The following is a 22,189-nucleotide window of genomic DNA, read 5'->3' as shown; positions in this document are numbered from 1 at the left end:
GCAAATTAATTGTTTGCTACTCAAATTATAGCAAAATGGTTTTTGCAATAAATGAAAACTCAAAAGCATAAAATCTAGACCTTGCTTTCATTGACTTAAAAGCTACTTGCTTATTAAAAGCCTATGCGATTTTCTTTTTCATTAAATACTTTATTCGGAAAACTAACCAACCTTGGTCAACTCCAAACTATTCTTAATTCCTGAGAGCTGATTGATTTCTTACAACTTGAGCTAGTTTATATGGAAAACATACCTTTAAATTTCTTGTAAAAAGCACCCAGATGGAATAACATCCTAAGGTGATAATATGCTTATTGTTCATTACTTCACTTTTTAAGTTGGCATTTCAGATTAGTTAAGCATTTGATAAAGCTCATGTTTATGCAAGTGTTTACAAATTAGAAAAGCTGTTAGCAGCATTTAATTTGTTTGAATATATATATTTAATTTACTGCTTCTAATGGAAAAAAGCTTAAGGGAATTTAAGAGTCATAGCCTTATTGATAGACATTAAGCACATGCAGAATGTGGTTTTTATTGCTAATATTTTATATTTGCTGCATGCCAACAGTTAGGTGCAGTAAAGAAACCCATGTAATTCCAAAGGCAGGAACATGTGCTGTACATGCAGAGTGTTTATATCACTATACATATTTATCTTGTTGTAAGCTTTTTCACTGCCCTCTAAATCAAATGTGTTTTCCTCCCACTAATTTCCTCACACTAGTGTTATAATGAGGATTGGAATGCTCCTCTGATCCTTTGGCATGGGATTTGTCTAATCACACAGAAATTCTGGACACAGCTCAGATCCTGTCATGACAAATATCATTGCAAGCCTTTGCCAATGGCCAGTTTATCTCCAGGACTATGTGATTAAAATGAATCATTTAGAACAAGATATCATCCAGCTATCTTTCTGAAACCCATGCAAAGGGTTTACGTTGGTCAGGATTCCTGCTGATCCATCTATAGGCACGCTGCTTCTGACTATGGATCTCTGAGTAATGATGACTTCATCTGTATTATTTTGGGAAATTATTTGATTTCAAGCTGAACAAAATCACTTATTCAGACATGATTTAAGCACCTACTTTGTGCCAGGCTCTGGGCTGAGTGCTGGGAGTGCAAAGGTGAATAAGAAAAGGTTCTTCTCATCATCACTTCTAAACTGGGCTATTAGAGCAGGCTTCTAATTTCCCTGACCCTGATTTTACTGGTCCCTTCTGATTTATCCTCCATCCAGCCATTAAAAGCAACCCCTCTCAAAAATAAATCAGAGCATGTTAGACCTTACATTTAAGCCCTCCAATGACTGCTCTGTCTACCACAAGATAAAATCTGGGCTTTCAAACATAGCATCAAAGGTCTTTCATAATTTGGTCTCCACAGCACTATTTGTCACCCTCCTCACTTAAACTTTTTGCTCCAATAGCACTGAACTGATTTTAGTTCCTCTATACACCGTTGCTGGCCTTGCTTATTTTATCTCTGGCAAAAAATATCTTTATGTGCTATTTTCTCTTCTTCCTTAAAGACTCAGTTCAACCACACCTGCTTTTCTGATATCCTTTCCATCCAAGGATCAGGCAAATTAGGGCTGCTGTGTTAAGGCATTGGTCATGCTGTTCACTTATCTCCATAACTACATTTACCACCTAGTTGTATAATTACCTGTTTATTGTTTCAGCTCCCCCACTAGATAGGTGTTTTCCTTGATTGAAATCAATGACTGTGTTTCTTTTCTTTTCTTTTCTTTTCTTTTTTCTTTTCTTTTGGAGGTTGGGGGGGTCGTTCATGGGCATGCATGGGTGCAAGTGCAAGTATGGGGTGGGGGCAGAGAGAGAGAGAGAGAGTCTTAGGCAGGATCCACACCCAGCCACCCAGCATGGAGCCTGATGCAGGGCTCGATCATGACCTGAGAGGAGGTCAGGAGTTGGATATTTGACTGAGCCACCCAGGCACCCCATTGACTGTTTTTTTTTTTTCATTTCAATAACACTAGATGGTACTTTTTAAAATTCCCACCTGTTTTTATTTCCTCTGCACATTAAATTTAAAAAATTCTGTTCCATATTTTGGGAGTCATTTCTTCATTTATCTTGAAAGATCGTAAACACATTCAGTTTGAAGTCACTTTTTGTAGACTGTTCAGTCATTTCCATTTACATGAGGTGAATGAATCACCTCATTGTCAATTTTGTGAGACTGCATGTTGCTACATTTCCCAATAAGTTTCAGAATTTTGGCTTTAAGTTTCTCTTCAGTGGAAACCTCTTTACAGCATTCAGCCCTCAGATAGACTCCATGAACCACATGGTCCCAAACCAAGTCCTTATACTCTCATAGTTGTAGCTTAGGATTCCTATCCTGTGGGATTCAAATCCAATCATCAAACTGGTGAGTAGCCTGCCCAGGTTTGACTGAGAGAGAGACAGACAGACCGACAGACTGTGCCTGTTGTTATCCTTTTAATTTAGCCTCATATAAACCTTTAACCTTCGGGCATCACTCAATCACATTTTATTTTCCAGGCACAAAAGGGGTGCTTCAGCCTGTGGTCTTTAAAAATAGACCTGGGTTCAGTCTGTATGAAGTATGAGGAAATTTTAACCCCCACTATCTCACCATATACATGCTCTTTACCTCTTCTCTTCTGAGACCCAAAACCCAGGAGACTTTGGGAGAAGTCAGTCTTAGTTAACACTGAGTTTTTGTTTTATGTCCAGTCTTCAAATTGTTCATCTTTGGGCCATGGTTATGTCTTTTTACTTTTTCTTATTTATATTTTATTTAATAATCTTATATTTGTGATGAAAGGAGGAGGAGTTAAGGAATAAACTAATATGTTCATCTGTCATCTTTATTTCCTTTTAAGGGAATAACTAAAAAGGGGTAAAGGGGAAGCATTAGGGAGCTGAAGGAGTAGGATAAGTCAACTCAACAAATAAAAATTAAAATATTCTGAGGAGTCTGGGTGGCTCAGTCACTTGAGCATCTGACTCTTGATTTCAGTTCAGGTCATGATCCCAGGGTTGTAGGATCAAGCCCTAAATTAGGCTCTATACAGACCTTGGAGCCTGCTTAAGATTCTTTCTCTCTCCTTCTGCCTCTCTCCCTTCTTTCATGCACACTCTCTCTCTCAAAAAAAAAATAATAATGAAAATATTCTATGTATAAGAAACAGTGTTAAAACCCAAGAGGAATGCCAATGCTAATAAGATATAGGGCTTGATCTTCAGGGGTTAGAGTAATATATACTTAATCTTATTCATTCATAAAACAAACACTTATTGAGTACCTATATATGACAGACATTGATTAGATGCTAGGAATTCACTGGGAACAAATTAGACAAAATCCCTGAACCCAACAATAGCTAGAGAAGATGTGACATATAAAATTTTAAAAAGATGTGACATATAAAATAGCTAGAGAAGATGTGACATATAAAATTTCCATGTGGAAATGTGGGCCATTTGGGGGAATCTAAGCTATTTGGAACACCAACACTTATTCTTAAGCTGACACCAAATGATGAGTTGAAATTAACCATTCAACAAGTAGGGGTGTTCGCAAAAGAGGTAACAGCATGCGGGAGACTCTGGAGGTTGGAGAGAGCATGGTGCTATGGAGGTACAAAACTATTTCAGTGAAGCTAGACCAGAGATGGTAAGCTCAGGTCATCCAACTGCTTTGGTGTGTTAAATTCCCTCTACAAAGAGACTATTTCCAGTAATGAGCAATGACTTCTTATACAATACAAGTCTATCTTTCGCCACTAAAGTGTTCCCTAGGTATTCACAATGATTTCTGGGTACCTCCTCCTTTTCATTCTCCTCTATATCATTTGGTATTACACAGCCCAAACTGAAGTTTTAAGAGCTGGTATAATTTTCCTTCCAAAGATCTCATGTCAAGTATCTCCAAATTGTTTGGAATCCAATTGAATAAATTATAATATATACGACTATCTTTTCTCTCCCAACCTATCATGAACTCTGAAATGATATGATGTCTCACTCCGAAATTACTTAGCACTGTTGAAATGCCAACTAATTCTTCCTGGTTGGCCAGAAATGAGTACAGGATGGCAGTTCCCCCAGGAAATTTTCTCCTCTGGGAAATGAAGCTGTTAGCAAAGCAAGTCAAGGACCTGTTAGACATTCTGCTGTTAACCAAATGAGACTTCCAGCAGATGTCTGGAGAGTTGAAATCCCCATCACTACTCTGTCTTTTCTCTGCACTGATTTTACAATCTGTGTCTGGTAATATACCATACATTTCCTCCGTGTGTCCCAGTGTACTCTCATAAAGATAGCACTTCTGTGTTCTTCATTTGTCCTAATCCATATGCTCCTGCCCTCAGGTCTGGGGATTTCCATATGAATGTATATCTTCATGACATTTACCCCTCCTCTGCCTCCTGTCTAAGCAGTCTGTTTCTTTAGGGGTGGATATAACCTTCTATTACAATGTTGTGATACCCTTCCATTGAATTATAATATAGAGGTCTAGTCCACAAAATCCAGGCAGTCGTTACAAACTCACCCCATTCTTGCTGGCCTATCTCCAATGCATGTATCAAAAACAAAAACGAAAACAGATGCAAAAGCAAAAAAAAAACAAAAACAAACAAACTCTTTTATGTTCTCAACTGCTTTCCGATAAAAATTACCAGGAATGCAGGGTTAAACTCTGTGTTCCTTGCTACTCTAGACCAGAAGCAGGGACCTCTTCTCAGATCCTATTAGAAATGCAGAATCTCCGGCATCATCCCAGACCTACTAAATTGAAATCTGCATATTAATAAGATCCCCAGGAGATTTACATTAAATGCATATTAAATTTGCAGAGCACTACTCTATGGCACCAGATTTCCCCTGTATATCTAAAACTTATTCTCACTTCCACATGCCATAAAGCCTTCTGGATCAGCTTCAGCTGGTCTCTCTGCAAGCTCACAAAAGGTTATCAACCTCTGTCCACATTCATCCTTACAATACAGAGAAGACAATTGATTCATTTGGCATTTAAATATGTGACACTGTTGGGGCGCCTGGGTGGCGCAGTCGGTTAAGCGTCGACTTCAGCCAGGTCACGATCTCGCGGTCCGTGGGTTCGAGCCCCGCATCAGGCTCTGGGCTGATGGCTCAGAGCCTGGAACCTGTTTCCGATTCTGTGTCTCCCTCTCTCTCTGCCCCTCCCCCGTTCATGCTCTGTCTCTCTCTGTCCCAAAAATAAATAAACGTTGAAAAAAAAATTTTTAAATATGTGACACTGTTTACACCATGTTTTCTCCATGTATCAGGCATAATTGTACCACTTTCTTGACTTTAGCATATCTGGTTTCCACTACATACAACCTCCAAAAAGGTATCATATCAGAGCATGCTACCTGTTTTGTAATATTTACAAGATATTCTTAAACTTTACCTGTTTATATATTTTTTTAATTTAATATGTTAGAAAACTTAATTTTATCTTAAAATATATCAGTTGTTATGACTAGAAGATAACTTTAAGTATATCTCCCCCCGATCAAAAACCAAAAACAAACTGGCATTATTAAATTCTAGTTAGATACTGTTCTTTGCTAAAAATTCTGAGCCTAAGGCCTTTTCTTTGTTAAACAGAGAGAGTGTGAAGTATTAAAGACATGTTAAAGATATATGGCTCCAAACAAAGTTTTTTCCTCTTTGATGTAATGTGAAGCCTTGAAAGACTAGAAAAAGGAATGTTCTGCATGCAATGTGTCTCAAATGTTATTAGTAACTAAAATTAATCTTCCAGTTGAGTCTTTGGAAAACACTGTGCCGTTCAACTAAGACTGCTTGTCACTTAAGGCCTGCAGTAATTGCTAATAGAGTTAAGGTTATAAATCTGAGGGAAGTGTATCTACCTTAATTAACTGTATCAGAGGAAAATTTTTAGTCACTTCTCAAAGATGATGCTTCCTTGACATATATATGGAATTTCAAAGTAACCAGTGGTCATGAGTGACAAGTGACTTGTATTGCTGTGTTTGCTACCATAAAATAGGGAGCCTTCTTATCAAAATGAGACTTATAGTTTCAAATTCAGTGTGAAATCTTTCTTTGTGCTGGGCACACATTTGGAAACAACCTCTCTATTCTGCTAAGATCTCAGTGTTTATACTGGTACATTTTCCACACTGACAAGTAATGTACAAGGGCAGAACAAAACATCACCACAGCCTTGCAAAAGCTTTATAATAACATTGTATTGCTTTGAACCATTCAATCAATTGTAGACATGGTTTAAATGTACAGAAAAACTAAATGCAATACCATGGGAAAAAAATGAAAAGTATTTTGCAGCCTAACTTCAGCATAAAGAGTTCAGGAGCATATTTTTTTAAGAGAAGAAAGTTACACCTAGGCTCCCTGGATTATTATATTTCTAGTATGGCTATAATAATTTCTCTTTAAAGATTCAGAGACCCAGCATTTCACTCAACAAAGCATGTTTTATGCTAATTAAAAGTGCCCAAGAAGTCATGAATTCCCTATGATCTTTATGGAGAGAAATCAATACCTGTATCTATTTCTATAAAACTCCAGGGTTTTACTGGTGGATATTAGAATCCAGAAAGGTAGCCTTTTATGTTGTGTTTCTTGTAATAATGAGCAATCTAGGGTCAAATAGAAGTCTCATGCAGAGTACAGAATAAAAGAGTAACTATAAACCATTGAAAAATAAATGCAGAATCAGATATTTGTAATGCTGCTTAAAGCAAGGCTAATCTTTATTCAACATTTTTTACTCACATATAAGACTCCCATTGTGTGCTGTCTTAGCAATGGATATATTACTGAGGTTCTAAAAACTCAGTATTAATGCAAAGAATTATGGTTTTATAACTCAGTAGGGGAATGAATGTACGCACACAGACACACAGACACATAGACCCCAATAATTGCTATCTCTAGCAGCATTTATTTTAATAGGAGCCCTAAAGAGTCTTGGTTTTGCCGCAATTCAAAACAGCTGAAATGTGTTGAGGAGGAGTACTGGCTAATACCTACAGGCTCACCCAAGAGTAAGTGACATGGATAGCTAAGATATCTCACTGCATGACTCTAGTGGATACCATTCAGATTGGACACAATCATAATGCTAATCATCATTACAAAAAACTCAAAAGTGTATTTAATCATGTTTGATTTTGTGTCCAGTAAAATTACAACATAATAGTCTGACTGTAGCATTGACTGACATCACAATAGAATGAGTTCCTAGAGATTCCTAATGTGTTCTCAGCAGATTTTTCTGAAGGGTGGGAAGAGGCAAGATTCAATGAAGGAGTGTGTTCTAAGACATCTTCACATTTTATATTTGTTTGAATATTAAGTTCAGTATTATAACTGCTGTTATATCATTTTTTTTTCCTGAAATGCAAGTGTTTCAAGATAATGATGGAATTATTTCCGGATTCCACTTGTGATAACTCATGCATTACCAATTGACTGATAAAATTGGTGGTTCCATAGGAAGACATGAGGCATATAAAACATGCACATCCCATCAACATCAAAAACAGAGTGAAATGATAAAATGTCATACTGCTTTCAGAAAATTAAAAGAAAGTCAGTGAGTGTGTATTACAGGGTTATATCATCTCCCGGGTACTTGTCTTGATTTGTCATTGCCAATCAGCTGCCAGTAACTCATATTAATCATAGATGAAGGTAGGATTTAGGATTTTTTTTTCTTCTGATTGCTGTCCTAAGTTTACCCAACAGAGGCTATTGTTAGTACCTTAGCGCCTTAGAATTTATTCACAGTGCTGGGATGTGTTCTGAAGTCCTCCAGGAAAAAGGGCTTCAAAATATACCTTTCCCTGTCCCTCTTGTTGAGAGCTCCTTTTTTGTGAGCCGGTAGGAAGTAGCATCGACAAATCTGTGCTCTTTGATAATTGGCACATACAGAATCCCTGTGCATTCTGGTCCCTGCTGACTCAGGAGAAAGAAGATGACAGGGGGCGGTGTCTTGGGCGGGCCGTTTGTGCTCCGGCTGCATGCCGAACACAGCTCCTGGGCAGCCATCATTTGTAGACTATCTTTTCATTGGAAAGTAGGCCTTCACCTTTGGCAGGTGGCTCTATTATACTAAGCAGCTCACAAATCTGGTGGAGAAGCGCCTCAAACTTTCTTTGAATGGTTGTGTTCCACATTCATAGGTGGTGTTCAGAAAACCTGCATGGGAGCAATAATTGTGTTCTCTTTAGAGGCAGTGGTGTGCCCTGAAAAGCTCACATGGAAAAGCCATGTGTGGCCCCTAAAGCCATCCGCCACAGTTGTAATGGAACACACCAGAAGTCATAATAATGAAATGCTTGGCGGATTTTTCTCAGCTTCCTAATGATGAAGCTTATATTTTTTACAACCATTTGAAGTTTTTTTGTTTTTGTTTTTTGGTTTTTTTTTGTTTGTTTGTTTTTTTAAGATTTGTTATTTCTCTCAGCATGAAAGCATGTCACGTGGGTAGTTTACATAGTCATGGGATGTCAGGGTTTAGTTTTATCTTATTTTCATGTTAGCTATCATTATGATCCAGTTTTACCAGCAGGCTTTGGTCCAAGATGTATTAAAAGGAATGCACCAATATTTCCTACTTCAAAATGTCTCTCCTTATCAATATCTGAAATCCACAATTAGAGATTGATTTTCAGTATATACAGATGTCTACACCCTTAAGATTTATTTATTAAAATAAAAAGGAACCAGAAATGGGTAAACAATAAAGTTGTTCCTTAGTTCAGTTCAGTAACATGTACTGAGCATCTCTTAGGTATCAGAAACTCTGCTGGGCCCCAGTAATGCAAGGAGTGGATAGAGACTCACTTCCCTTTCAAGCGGCCACCCTAAAGTTTAGGCTGGATCTTGGGACTAGGTTGGGAACAAGGTACATGTTTGGAAACAAGAGTGAAGAGAAAACAGGTTTAACTTCCCTCACAATTTTAACAAGAGATAGATTCAGTTACATTTACTTAAATTGTGCCCTTGACAGCTGCTTGTCATATGTCATTTGTTTCCTAATATGTTTTATGTACATTCAGTAATAAGCTTAGGCCTAAAAAGAATAAAGGGATGAGAAAAAAAACACTCAGAGTTATATAGCAGTTATTTAATGTTTAGAGGGCTGGTGGAATATATAAAATACCTAATGTTGAAGGATGACCCACTATCAAGCCATATTGCCAGGTACCATAAACAGATATAAATTGTCAGAGCAGCAAAAGTACACAGTGACCCTGTGTTCAACTAAGCACAGCATTCACTCTAGTAGTTAACCTTTGACTGTAGTAGTAAATTAATGCAGATCTCCAAAAAACACTCCTAGGCAAAAATCACTCTGGAAACACTGATGCATAATAATAAAAGTCTAACAGTGACTTGACCTCCCAAAGCTTATGGCTAGGGGAGGTATCCTGTAGTGTTGAACTAGGGAGGAGCATATGTTCATTAGGAAGGTTATTGAACACTAGACATCTTCTATTTTATGGTTAAATTCTGCCACAGCCCAAGAACAGCAACTTGTGTTATAAAGACAACAATGTCAGGTGTTCCAGCCTATTTTAGTAACACCCCTTTATTACTGAAAGTGCCTCCGGTAAATGCCCAAATTGCCTATTTGCACTAAATAAAATGTCACTTTGTGAATAAATTAGGCATTTTATGCTACCTTCTGTATGTCTAATGACATCCGTTGTAATATAATGTTTGCTTGTCTCTAGAGGCTGGCTCTAGAAATCAGCTTGCACCTGTGGCTTTTGGGAGATATTAAGTAGAGCTTTTTTGTACTACTTTCCCCTGGCAGAATGTCAGTGATATTCAAGGGAAGACTTGAAAAATATTACCAGAGTATTTCTTGATACACCTCTAGGGTTTAGAGTTTTGAATTTACATGGACCTTTTGACATGTCGCGGTCCCTGTCCAATGGGAGTTACTAGCAGCTTGTAGTTCATATTCTTCACCTTGATTCACCCTGTGAACAACCAGAGTCAGATTATGCTGTGTGCTTGGCATAACTGTGACTTTTTTTCAGATGGTCTGGTTTTGCATTTATCTGTTGTTGCTTCTATCCCTGAAACAACTCAGTTTCTACTTTCCTTTTCTATGTACCTTAATTTCAAACAAAAACTACAAATTTAGCATGACCACCAGAAGGGAAGGATGCATCTGTATGCAGTGTATAATGATCCAAATAAATCCTTGGAGTTGCAAAAGTTATCCAGTTCTCATGTCACTATGTCAACACCCAAAGAAATTTCTTCTGGTGGCTTTCTTGACCCTATAGATGCCAAAACACCAAAGTTGTGGGCTGATTTGGTGAAAGAAATTCCCTTAACAGAATGGTCCAGAGAGAACTTTCACACAGAAGTGTAAGGTACAAAGCATTTGTATTTAGCATTTCTTTTCTTCCTCTTTGATTTGATTTGACTAGAACTGGTAAAAGTGGAGATGCAGGTAAATGGTACCCTAAATGGCTCATCATCTAAAAGAGAGAAACTATAAAAACAGTTACAGTTGTTCCTCGGCACACTTGACTCTATAAGAATTTTGAATAATAGCAATTGATAACATAAATTGAGTATTTACCATGTGCTAGTAATTATCTAAGGCATTTTGCACGAATTATCTCTGAGTAGTTACAACTACCTACTGAGATAGGTAATATTATTGTCCTGGTTTTTCAACAGAAGAAGAAATTGGTACTGTACCATGCTACATCAAAATTAGGACAAGTCCCCTTGTTAAGTCATACACTTTGCATTACAAATTTTCCTTTTAAGTTGGAGAGTTGCACAGTATGTTATTTATAAGCATAAGTGGTGGAGTCAGAGAACCTTAGTTTGAATACCCTCTTTGCCACTAACTCTTTAATTGATCTTAGGTAACATTCAGAATCTTTTCCATTGCCAGTTACAGAGTCACACAGGCTTGCACACAAAGAAATATTGGGAGAAGAAAAATTTATTCCTCATAGAACAGAAATTGCCAAAGTAATGCAGTTTTCAGGCATGATTAGCTTCAAGATTTCAACAGTGTCACCAAGACCCAGTCTCTATTTATATTCCAGCTCTCTTCTCCTTCTTGTTTTTTTTTTCAAGTTTATTTTAATGTTTATTTATTTTTGAGAGAGAGAAACAGAGCATGAACAGGGGAGGAGCAGAGAGAGAGAGGGAGACACAGAATCTGAAGGAGGCTCTAGGCTCTGAGCTATCAGCATAGAGCCTGATGCAAGGCTCTACCTCAGACTGCGAGATCATGACCTGAACCAAAGTTAGATGCTTAACCGACTGAGTCACCCAAGCACCCCTCTCTTCTCCTTCTTGTTGACTTCATTATTAGGCTTCACTTGGTGACCTGATGGAGGTTAGGAATCCCAGTCCTAAATGTTCCCAGGTTCAAGCTCAGTAGGAAAAAACAAACAAACACCTCAGCCCACTAGTTTGAAAAAAAAAATCTTAAGCCTCATAGATGCATCTTTGAGCTAGTAACTGAAGCCAGGGGAATGCAATGCATTGATTTGACAGTATAAGTCTGGGTCACATGCTCTTTCCTAGAGCTCCAACTGAAATACCTATAATAAGAGAGGATGTGAATGGTGCACCAGTGGAATATTGGATTGTTCTTATTGGGAAAGAAAAGTGGGAGGGGGGTGGAGGAATTGATTCTGAGCATCAGAAACAACAAAAGTCCAATACAACTTGGGTTATCTCTTCATCTCTCTGAACATCATTAATAACTACTTCACAGAGTTGTGAGAATCCAAATAGTATGTGAAATACAAGCATGGTATCTAGTTTAAAGGACTTCTCCAATTCTTGCTTCTCTTCTTTCTTTCCTTTTCTCTTCCTCTTATCCCTCATTTTTATTTTTATTTCTTTTTTTCTTTACCATTACCACCATCATCACCATCATATCTGTAAATCATTTACTGCTGGATCTGGCCTATGGCAAGAACTTCTATAGAAGACCCTTCCAGAAGGAATTGAGTAGAGAAAATCTGATAGTAGCTTAACATGTAATTCCTGGAAGTCAAGCTCCTCAAAAGAGGTATCCTGGATCTCATCTAAATATCATATCTAAGTATATTTAAAATTGCCTGCACAATACTGTACACATTACTGCTGGCTTAGAAATCATCTAATCTTTTGTAAAATCCAGGTTCTGGTGTTAAAGGTTATTTCCTCCCATTGTCAAGTCTCCCAGTCTTGGAGCAGCAACCACAGAAAACTGTTTCACACCTTATAGGTTGTCTCCTAGAAAACAGAGTGAACCCCAACCTAGCACATACATCTCTCTTAAGTTTTCATAACACATCTGCATGAAAATTATACATTTTGTGATTTATAACAAAATTATAGAAGACAATCATGTTCCCTGTCTTTATCTCTGATTGGATACATCATATAAGCCATGCTTTATTACCAATCCCCAAATGATGTGATTGGATTATAAATGCTAAAATTCACAACTTCTTCATCATTGCAAAGTAGCAACCTGATTAGTAAAAATATACTTAGTGTTTAAACCCAGTCACCACCTTTTCTGAACATTAAAGTTCAGCATACATTTCAGTTCAAATTGACAAGTGTACAGTGAGTACCTCCTTGACTTTCCTTAATTTCCAAAATAAAATCCTGGCGTAGGGATTTACCGGTCCAGGATGGATCAGTTGCATATCCCAGGACACATAAATGTAGTCCCAGAAAAGGGACATTGCATCGATCTATTGTCCGCTTGGTAATCACGGGGGATTGGTTGAAAGCACACTTCCAAAAAAAGAAAGAGAAATGGTTCTGGACAGAGAACACTGTTTCATCTGTATCTACCTCCAATACAAACTTCTCAGAAGATGTGTGTGTGTGTGTGTGTGTGTGTGTGTGTGTGTGTGTGTGTGTATAATTTCAGCTTTATTGAGGTATAACTGACAAAATTATAAGATACTTTTTAAAAATTATAAGATATTTAAAGTGTACATCCTAATGATTTGACATATGTGTACACTGTGAAAGCATTCCTTCCATCCAGTTTCCATATATGAAACCATTTAAGCTCTACTTTCTTATCAAATTTGAATTATACAACACAATGTTATCAACTCTAGTTATGACCTTACAAATTAGATCCTCAGATTTTATTAATCTTATACCAAAAGTTTGTACCCCTTATTAACTTCTACCTATTTCTCCCACCTCCAGCCCTTGGAAGTCAGGTTCCTACTTTCTCTGTCTATTAATTTGACTCTATTTTAGATTCTACGCATAAGTAATACCAGGAAGTATTTGTCCATATCTGTCTGTCTTATGTCATTTAGCATAATGCCCTCAAGGTCCATCCATGTTGTCATAAACAGCAGGATTTCCTTCCTTCTCATGGCTGAATAATACTTTCTTGCATACACACGTAGACATAGACACACATACACACACGCACGCATGTCACATTTTCTTTATCCATTCATTCCTTTTACAAACACTTAGGTTGTTTCCATACCTTTAGTATTGTGAATAATGTTACAGTGAACATGGGAGTGCTGATATCTGTTTAATACCTTGATTTCACCTTTTTATACCCAGTACTGGGATTGCTAGATCATATAGTAGTTTGATTTTTAATTTTTGAAGAATCTCCACTTTGTTTTCCATAGTGGCTGCACCAATTTACATTCATACCAACAGTGTACAAGTGTTCCTTTTTCTCCATATACTCACCAACACTTCTTTCTTTTTGATGATAGCCATCCTAACAAGTATAAAGTGATATCTCATTGTAGTTTTGATTTGCATTTCTCTCATGATTAATGATGTTGAGCAACTCTGTGTGTATCTTTTAACTGGGTACATTTTTCTTTTTGGATGTTTGTCTTCTCTGGAAATATATCTAATCAGTTCTTCTGCCCATTTTTAAACTGATTGCTAGTTTGTTTGTTTGTTTTTCCTATTGAATTGTGCGAGTTCTTTATGTACTTTGGATATTAACCCCGTATCAGATATATGATTTGCAAATATTTCTCCCATTCCATAGACTGCCTTTACATTTTCTTAATGACTTTCTCTGTTGTGCAGAAGTTTTTCAGTCTGATGTAGATTTTTCTAGATTTCAAAAGTTATGGATTTCTTTGGAGGGAAACAGCCATAAACAAAACTTACCACCTTCCTTTCCATATGTCTAAAATACCATTCTTCCTTTAACAAACAGCCCAACTTTCCTTTGCTCTTGGTGTCAGATCCAAAAAACATCACTGCCAAGATCAATGTCAAAGAACCTACTCCCTATGTCTTCTTTTAGGATTTTCATCATTTCATGTCTTATACACTCTTTAGTCCATTTTAAGTAGATTTTTGGGTATGATATAATATAGGAGTCCAGGTTAATTCTTTTGCTTTTGACTTTCTGGTTTTCCCAGTACCATTTCTTGAAGACATTGTCTCTACTGTATATTCTTGGCTCCTTTTTCATGAATCAGTTGACTACATAGACATGAGTTCATTTCTGGGCTCTCTATTTTGTTTTGTTAACCTGTATGTCTCTTCATGCCAGTATCAAGTGTTTTTATTACTGTAACTTTTCAATATAGTTTGAAATTAGGAAGTATGATGCTAAAATTTATTTTTACTGTCTTGTCAAAATACCAATTACATCTTCATTTAGAGTTATTCATTCCAACATTAAATAGTCATCAAGAATTACCTCAAAAAGGATTTGTTTTTTGTCTTTGTGTGAAAGATTTAATTCTAAGATTTTATGTGTTTTAAATAGTTGTGATTTTTCTTTGGTTTGAGATAGTCTTGAACAGAACTAACCACTTTCCTTTCTATGTGTCTAATACTACATCCTTCCCCATTTGGCTTAACTTTTCCTTTCCCAAGCATATGTAGCTAGTAATGTGGAACACAAATACTATGTTGCCTTTTTAATTATTTTTTGAATGTGTGTGTCCTACCCTCTGAATTGGATTATGAGTCAAGGGAGAACAATGAATTCCAGTCTTCTCTGTAACCTTGGTATTGAGCCCCAAATTTTTTATAAAGATTTTTCTTCAGCTGCAGCAAATGTTGGAAATAATAATAGTGACAGCATATTGAGCTTCACTATGTATTGTGAACCGAGATGAGCATTTGATAATCATTCATATATAATTCTCTAATTATAGATAATAAAAGAATGTTTGCCTAGACTGATATACAGTCATCAAAAAATAAATATAATATGGCTCTGATATTTCCTCCTCCTCTTCCTCTTCCTCCATCTCAGTCTCCATTTCTGTCTCTCTCTCTTGTGCATGCACACAGACACATGCAGGGCTCAATTTATATATGGTTGGTTGGCAGCTGGATTCGACCTAAAGCAAAGTTTGTATAAATCAGTATCTTCAGAAAATTAAAAGTGGTTGAACATACAACCACAAAAACACATGAAAAAAAATATTGTGTATACTTGTATGTGTATTGTGTATACTTGTATACTTTGTTGCTATCATCCTACAATCGCAGTCAAAGCTTCATTAGGGATTTAGCTAAATGTTCATTTGGCAGTGACTTCCTATTTGAATAGTAGAGAGTAAGACTTTCAGGATGTTGTGAATTCTATGCTTTTGCTGATAGATACACTTGCTGTCCTCATAATTGGTTTATCCCAATAGATAGCCTCCTCAGAGACCATGCAGTCACGGAAAATATCACCCAATTTCCTTCCAAGAATTGTTGGAAGGTTTAATCAAGAAATGTTTGTGAGGTGCATTGGGGAGGGAAGTACTCTCCAGAGGCAGAGAGAAATGATTATTACTGCAATTAGTCTTTACAAAAATCTCTAATCATCACCCAAACAAGATGAAGAGATGATGGAAAAAATCCTATGCAAATTAGGAACCAAAATTTCCAAATACATTTTTTTTCTTTAATTAGAGCACATTTTTTTTTCCTTTTAATGTTAGTTGCCACTGGGGGTCTAATATTTTAGATGAGTTTTTAGAACAAAAAGAACATTAAAATTAAGGATTTGGACTTCATTCATTCTATGCTCTACAATTCGAAATTGCCTATAATTTCCTTCTTTACACATGCAATGTAGAAATGGTTGTTTTTCACAGACCCTGCTTTTCTACTAATTAGTTGTCAGAATTAAGTTTGTAATTACCCAATTGAAATATTTTAAGAAAATGTGTCATGTATCAGAAAAATAATTGAAATGCATAATTTGAGAAAGAATGTGGTTCCTGTCTTGTACATTGTAATAATTTGAGTATTTATAGCAAGTGAGAGGGATCAGATTCAAACTAACTTAAGCAAAAGTGTAGATTTATTATAATGATCTTTAAGTCACTCATGAAAACCAAGAATAAGAATATGACTGGGCCTGAAGACTTATTGAAATAACAAACTCAAACACATTTAGGACTTACTTTCCATACTTTGTGCCTTCTCTGTACTCATAAGCCTTTCTTTTCTTTCACTCTGTAATAAGATTTTCTATGTTCCCTTAGTCCTTGTGGAAGAAAACCTGATTGTCAAGAATTGCATCTCACATTCTAGGCTCTTCAAAAGAGACTGACACACTTTTTCCTGTTTCAGTTCCAGAATTCCTAGAGAGGGACTCCTAGTTCCAGGCCAGGTTGGATGCCCACATTTAACTGATCAACTGTAGTTAGATGGGGTTTCCCTGGGAACTAATCTAACTGTTCTTAAAATAATCACATAGATGGAGTAAATATTTAGGGGCTATCTCCAGTTACAAGTGCTTGGGAGACAATTCTCTAAGGACTTACTACATACATTTAAAAGATACTATTTCTAAAACATTCCACAGGTTGCTTTTCTAAATGTAGAATGGGGAAAAATCATACAAGTAAATAATATTATATTTAACCGTATAAAAATAGCTTGATCTAACTTAATCCCAAAAGCATAAGAGTGTAATTTTTCTACTTGGTAAAATATCATTATTACATAAGGGTGATAGCCTCAAAAGAGTGAAAAACTCAAAGCTATCTATGGATGATAATCTACAAATTATTATGAGAATACCGAGGAGAAACAAAGCCCTGTTAGGAGAGAGTGGCAATCATAAATGGCTTCCCAAAGGAGTCAACCTCTCAACCACATCTACAATGATAAGTAAAAGTTATTCAGATAAAGGAATGGAAAACTATCAGGGCAGATAATCAGGAGCAGATGATGTAGGAGCTTGAAAACCTGGCTAAAGAGCTCAGTTTTTTCTAAAAATTCCTAAGAAGAGACCACGGGAGTGGCATGATCCATTTTTCTCAGAACTAGGTCTGAGTTACATTTCCTATAAGCACAGTCATAGAGAGTTGGTTTCTAAGTAACTTTTCAAGTAATTAAGTAAGCGAGGATAGTTTTGAAGGGGGGGGGGGGAGGTGGAGAAAAGGTAGTCCAGCACATTCTGTCAGGTCCTAATTATACAATACCCCTGTACCATGCCCACACACTTCTGCAGGTGGAAAAAATCTGCTAGTTTCAAGAAACAATTGTGTTCAATCAAAAAAATAAAAATAAAAAATAAACAGAATTAACTATTTGGACATCTTCCTTGTTCCAAGAATGCAGAACACTTTACCATATTCCCCTTCCTTTGTATCGCTCACCCCACCAGACCTCGGCTTTCAATTATAGTCAGGCTAAATTGCCTGCCTTCCCTGCCTTTACTCATCATAAAGTCATTTGAATTTGCTCTTGGGAATTTTCATGCCCAAGACCGACTCTTTCTCCCTATCTGCCAGAATCTATGGTTCTCATTATTAAAAACTCAGTTTGAGGCCATTCCTCCTGGGGCTGCTCATTACATTAGATAGGGGATGTGTGGGACTCTCCTTCTGTCAGTCCCAACCATCTCCTCTAAAGCATTCATGATATGTGAGTGCATTTTTGTTCCTAATATTTTTGTGTGTGCATTCTTCTTAAAATACCCAGAGCGAAAACCTCAAAGCATTGCGATATGCCCTCTCAAAAATGTTTATTAAGTTGAATGATATTAACTTTAATCACAGAAACAGCAAACAGACATGGTCTGCTTTCCTATGTGCACGTTTTGTGCGAGTTTCAGAAGTATTTCACACAACAAAAATATTATTTCTATTGCCACCTTGTAAAATGAGATGTGATGTTGTCATTTTCCAGTAGTAAAATGTATTGGCTTTAAACTCTAGCAGGTCCTGAGAAATTGGTCCATGAAATCAATGCATAATAATTTAATGAAAATCTATCTAAAAAGAAAAAATAAAATCTAAGAGTTTTAAAATATATACAAAAACTAATTATCCATTACTTGTCCTCAGTGGTTGATTTGTTATAGCTAGCACCGGGGCCTCTTATTTGGCAAATAAAGAAAATCCCAAATTTAAAAGCAAAAACAAAAAAAAAAGTTTTTATCATTCTGCTTTTTCATATACAATCCGTTCATTCTCTAGAAAGGGTTCCTGTTCATATGTGCTATATTTGTGTAAGGCCTTTCTCAGTATAATGAAAGGTATCTACTAAAAAATGCAACTATGATTTAACAGAAAATACTTGTAAAATTAAAAGTCCACAACCATATTTTTTTTTAATCCTCTAATAGCAAGGTTGGTCCCAAGCAATTACTATTTATTTATTTGTTGGCATTAAGACTGTCGTCAGGACTCCTGCCCTGCAGTATGTGTGCACACGTGCACCCTCCATTTCTGTAGGATTTTTCAGTGCTCCCCAACCTCTGACCTCTTTCTTGAACCTATTTACACTCTCTAGGCTTAGCTGTTCCTACCGCTCTTCTCCCAACCCTTGCTTACACTTTGTTCTCTTCTCCCCTTCCCAGCCCTACCAGTGCTTATGTCACTACACGATTGACGTTTTGTTCCAATCATGCAACATACTTGCAGTTTAATAGGAATCTCCTGAAACTGCATTTTCAACCTTAAGGCATCGCTGTTCAAGTAGCAATGAGGTGCAATGGAAAAAGTACTAGGGGAGGAGACTCATTTCCTGTGTGCATTTTTTTTAAAGTTTATCTATTTATTTTGAGAGAGAAAGAGAGAGAGAGAGAGAGAGAGAGAGAGAGAGAGAGAGAGAATGTGCAGGTGGGGGAGGGGCAGAGAGAGAGGGAGAAAGAGAATCCCAACCAGTCTCTGTGCTGTCAGTGCAGAGCCCGACACAGGGTTTGAACTCATGAACTGTGAGATCATGGCCTGAGCCCAAATCAACTGTCAGATGCTCAAATGACTAAGTCACCCAGGTGCTGCTCCTATATGCATGTTTTATGTGAGGTTTAGAAACATTTCACAAAACAAGAAGATTTCTGCTTTTGCCATCTTGGAAAATGGGATTGTGTTTTGAAAAAATATTATAATCACAATCTCAAGAATCTCATCAGTTATAACCTAAGGTAAGGAATTAATACTCTCCAGGATTGTCTCTTTCTTTACATCAAACCAATGGTTTTACTAATGTATTTCTTTCTTTCTTTTTTTTTTAAAGTAGACTTTATGTTGTAGAGCAGTTTTAGGTTCACAGTGAAATTACAGGGAAGATACAGAGATTTTCCCTATATCCCCTGCTCCTACACATGCATAGCCTTCCCCATTATCAACATCCCCCACTAGAGTGGTGCATTTGTTACAAGCGATAAACCTACATATTATTATCAACCAAAGTTCTTAATTTATATTAGGGTTCACTCTTGGTTTTTTACATCATATGGACTTGGACAAGCATATAATATTTATCCACCATTATAAAATCCTACAGAGTAGTTTCACTGCCCTGAAAATCATCCATTACAAATGTGTTTCTTGTCTTTCTTTTTACTTTGTTGTTGTTTTTCTTTTTTGTTTTTGTGAAAGGGTGACACTCTCCCGTCATTTTAGTTTTAACCAAATCTTCTGTTGACTCTGAATGTTTAAAGCAGAAAGGAGAATTACTCTATTTAATGAAGATGTGGAATATCTGAAAGCCTGTCTCCTGGTATCCATCTTGCCTCATCACCCCAGACTCCTTCTTTATGCTGGTCAAAGAGACTTCTGTGGACTCACAGGAACATAGTCTGAAAACTACCGCTAACCTACTCTCTACATGTCTTTAATTCGTGAAACATACCTGGGATGGAACTGGGAAAGCAAACACTTGTTCAAAATGGTGCCTTTTAACACATTCTCATGGTAGTCTTTGACATGATATTAGAAAGCCTTTGGTGTTAACAATTTAAAGGCGAATGCCAGCCTGCTCAACAGACCATTAGATCCATACAAAAGATACTCAGATGTTGATGCTACTTTGTGTTCTGGTGAATTCTCCCAACTGTCAACTAATGAATATACAGCTGTATCAACCTGGTGGGCCTTGGCTGTCCCCTCCTCCCACACCACAGAACTGGAGCCTATTTGCTGTCCTCTGTCCTATGTCAGCCCTTCCTAATTTCCAAAGTGGGGATTTCAAGTGAGTTGTATATGCTACTTGAAGACTTGGCTCTACCCCATGTTCTGGACTTACAAGTAACAGAAAAAATGGTCTTTCTCATTATAAAAAAAGAAAGCACCCAGACAACAATGCCGAAAGAAAGTTATTTAATAGAGTTATGAAGAGACATTCAACATCTAGAAGTCTACATAGATTTTACTTTTCTTGTTTGGTAAATATAACCTGTGATTCATTCTTAAAAACATTTGCTTAGACCCCATAGCTTTTGGAAAGTCAAACTTGACAGATGCTGCATACTTATGTATTCCATTCACAGATTTGCTAAGAAACTTGTCCTTATCATATCATGCATTTTGATATAGTAATTAACCACACAAAACAACACAGAGAATTTATGAACAGTTAATATAGACATGTGGGATGGACAATGACAACTGTTTCATTATGACATGTGCAATAATTCTCATTTCAAGTAAACTGTCATTTTATATAGCATTTGAGGTTGGGATGATTGTGGCAGATATACATAATTTTATTTGATGTGTAGCCACAGACAAGTGTCAAAATTAGGAGATCTGGAGGGAAAAGCTTTACTTTCAAGCCTCAGGGCACGTTTTAACACTACTTCAATCTTCAGTGCCATACATCTTCAGTGTCCTCTAATCCTTACTCTTGAACCTAGGCTTAGTCTGACTTTCAGGTCATCAGTAGCTGGGCCACAAACACCCCCATATTTCCTTTACTTTGGTTATCTCATGACATTTCGTCTCCTCCAAAATCCTATAATAGCAGTGACTGATATTATATAATTCAGCAATCAATATCAGAGTATCTTTTGAAACTTGCTAATTATTTAACATCTTATTCTCCTCCATATATATATATATGTGTGTGTGTGTGTGTGTGTGTGTGTGTGTGTGTGTATATATATATAATTTTTTTTTTTTTGCCCCACTCTTAAAAGGATTCTGTAAGGGGTCATTGGAAATAGTCATTCAGGGAGCCCTTCACAATTTTGCAAGGGATATTTATTGGAAAGAAGTGGAAACGGAAATGAAGATAAAGTCCAAGATAAAATAGGGAACATAGATATAATCTGTGGGAGCCATACTGAGAAAAGTATCTCATTTTAGAGCATGTGCTTCCATTCTGGTCCCGGGATCTCATAGAGTTAACTGTTTAACTTGAACATCATGTGTTAGCATCTCATAAAATTATGTTTAATGAAAGTCACTATCATTGCTGTTGCTCTTATCAGTATCATTATATTTGTTATGGAATTGGCAGCCTTATTATTATTTTTTAATTATTGACTACAGGATACAGATCCAAAGTGATTTAAGTCCTTACCTTCCATCCAGTGTTTTGTTTTGTTTTGTTTTGTTTTGTTTCCCTAGAGGGTAGAATTAAAGTGACGATATTGATCAATGCTGTGTCTAAACAGTGAACTCTCCCCACTCTCATCATCCCTGAGTAATGCATTTGTATAATTTGACTCAATGAAATAGTCTTTTAAATTATATATATATATACATATACATACATACATACATATATATGGTATCTCTTCCTGAGATAAACTATTTTAAGGTATCTCTACTTATAGGTCTTTGCATACATGTGTGTGTTTTAATATATTTTTTGTTTAAAGAAATAGAAGTGACTGCGAATTTATGTGGAAAGCTTGGATTGTGATCCAAAAAACATACTTTCTGTCCTATAAGTGAGATGATCGGTCTTGCATT

General features: G+C 36.6%; 1 protein-coding gene across 13 annotated transcripts in view; it reads left to right on the top strand.

Moving 5' to 3' along the window:
• Positions 1–22,189, top strand: part of TENM2 (teneurin transmembrane protein 2) — a 1,977,527-nt gene that overhangs the window by 166,648 nt on the left and 1,788,690 nt on the right. The gene's annotated exons all lie outside the window — the stretch shown is intronic.

The sequence above is a fragment of the Leopardus geoffroyi genome, chromosome A1 (genome assembly GCF_018350155.1).
Source record: "Leopardus geoffroyi isolate Oge1 chromosome A1, O.geoffroyi_Oge1_pat1.0, whole genome shotgun sequence".
Taxonomy (NCBI): domain Eukaryota; kingdom Metazoa; phylum Chordata; class Mammalia; order Carnivora; family Felidae; genus Leopardus; species Leopardus geoffroyi.
The sequence above is the reverse complement of the archived record's forward strand: the minus strand, read 5'-3'. Positions and strand labels throughout refer to the sequence as shown.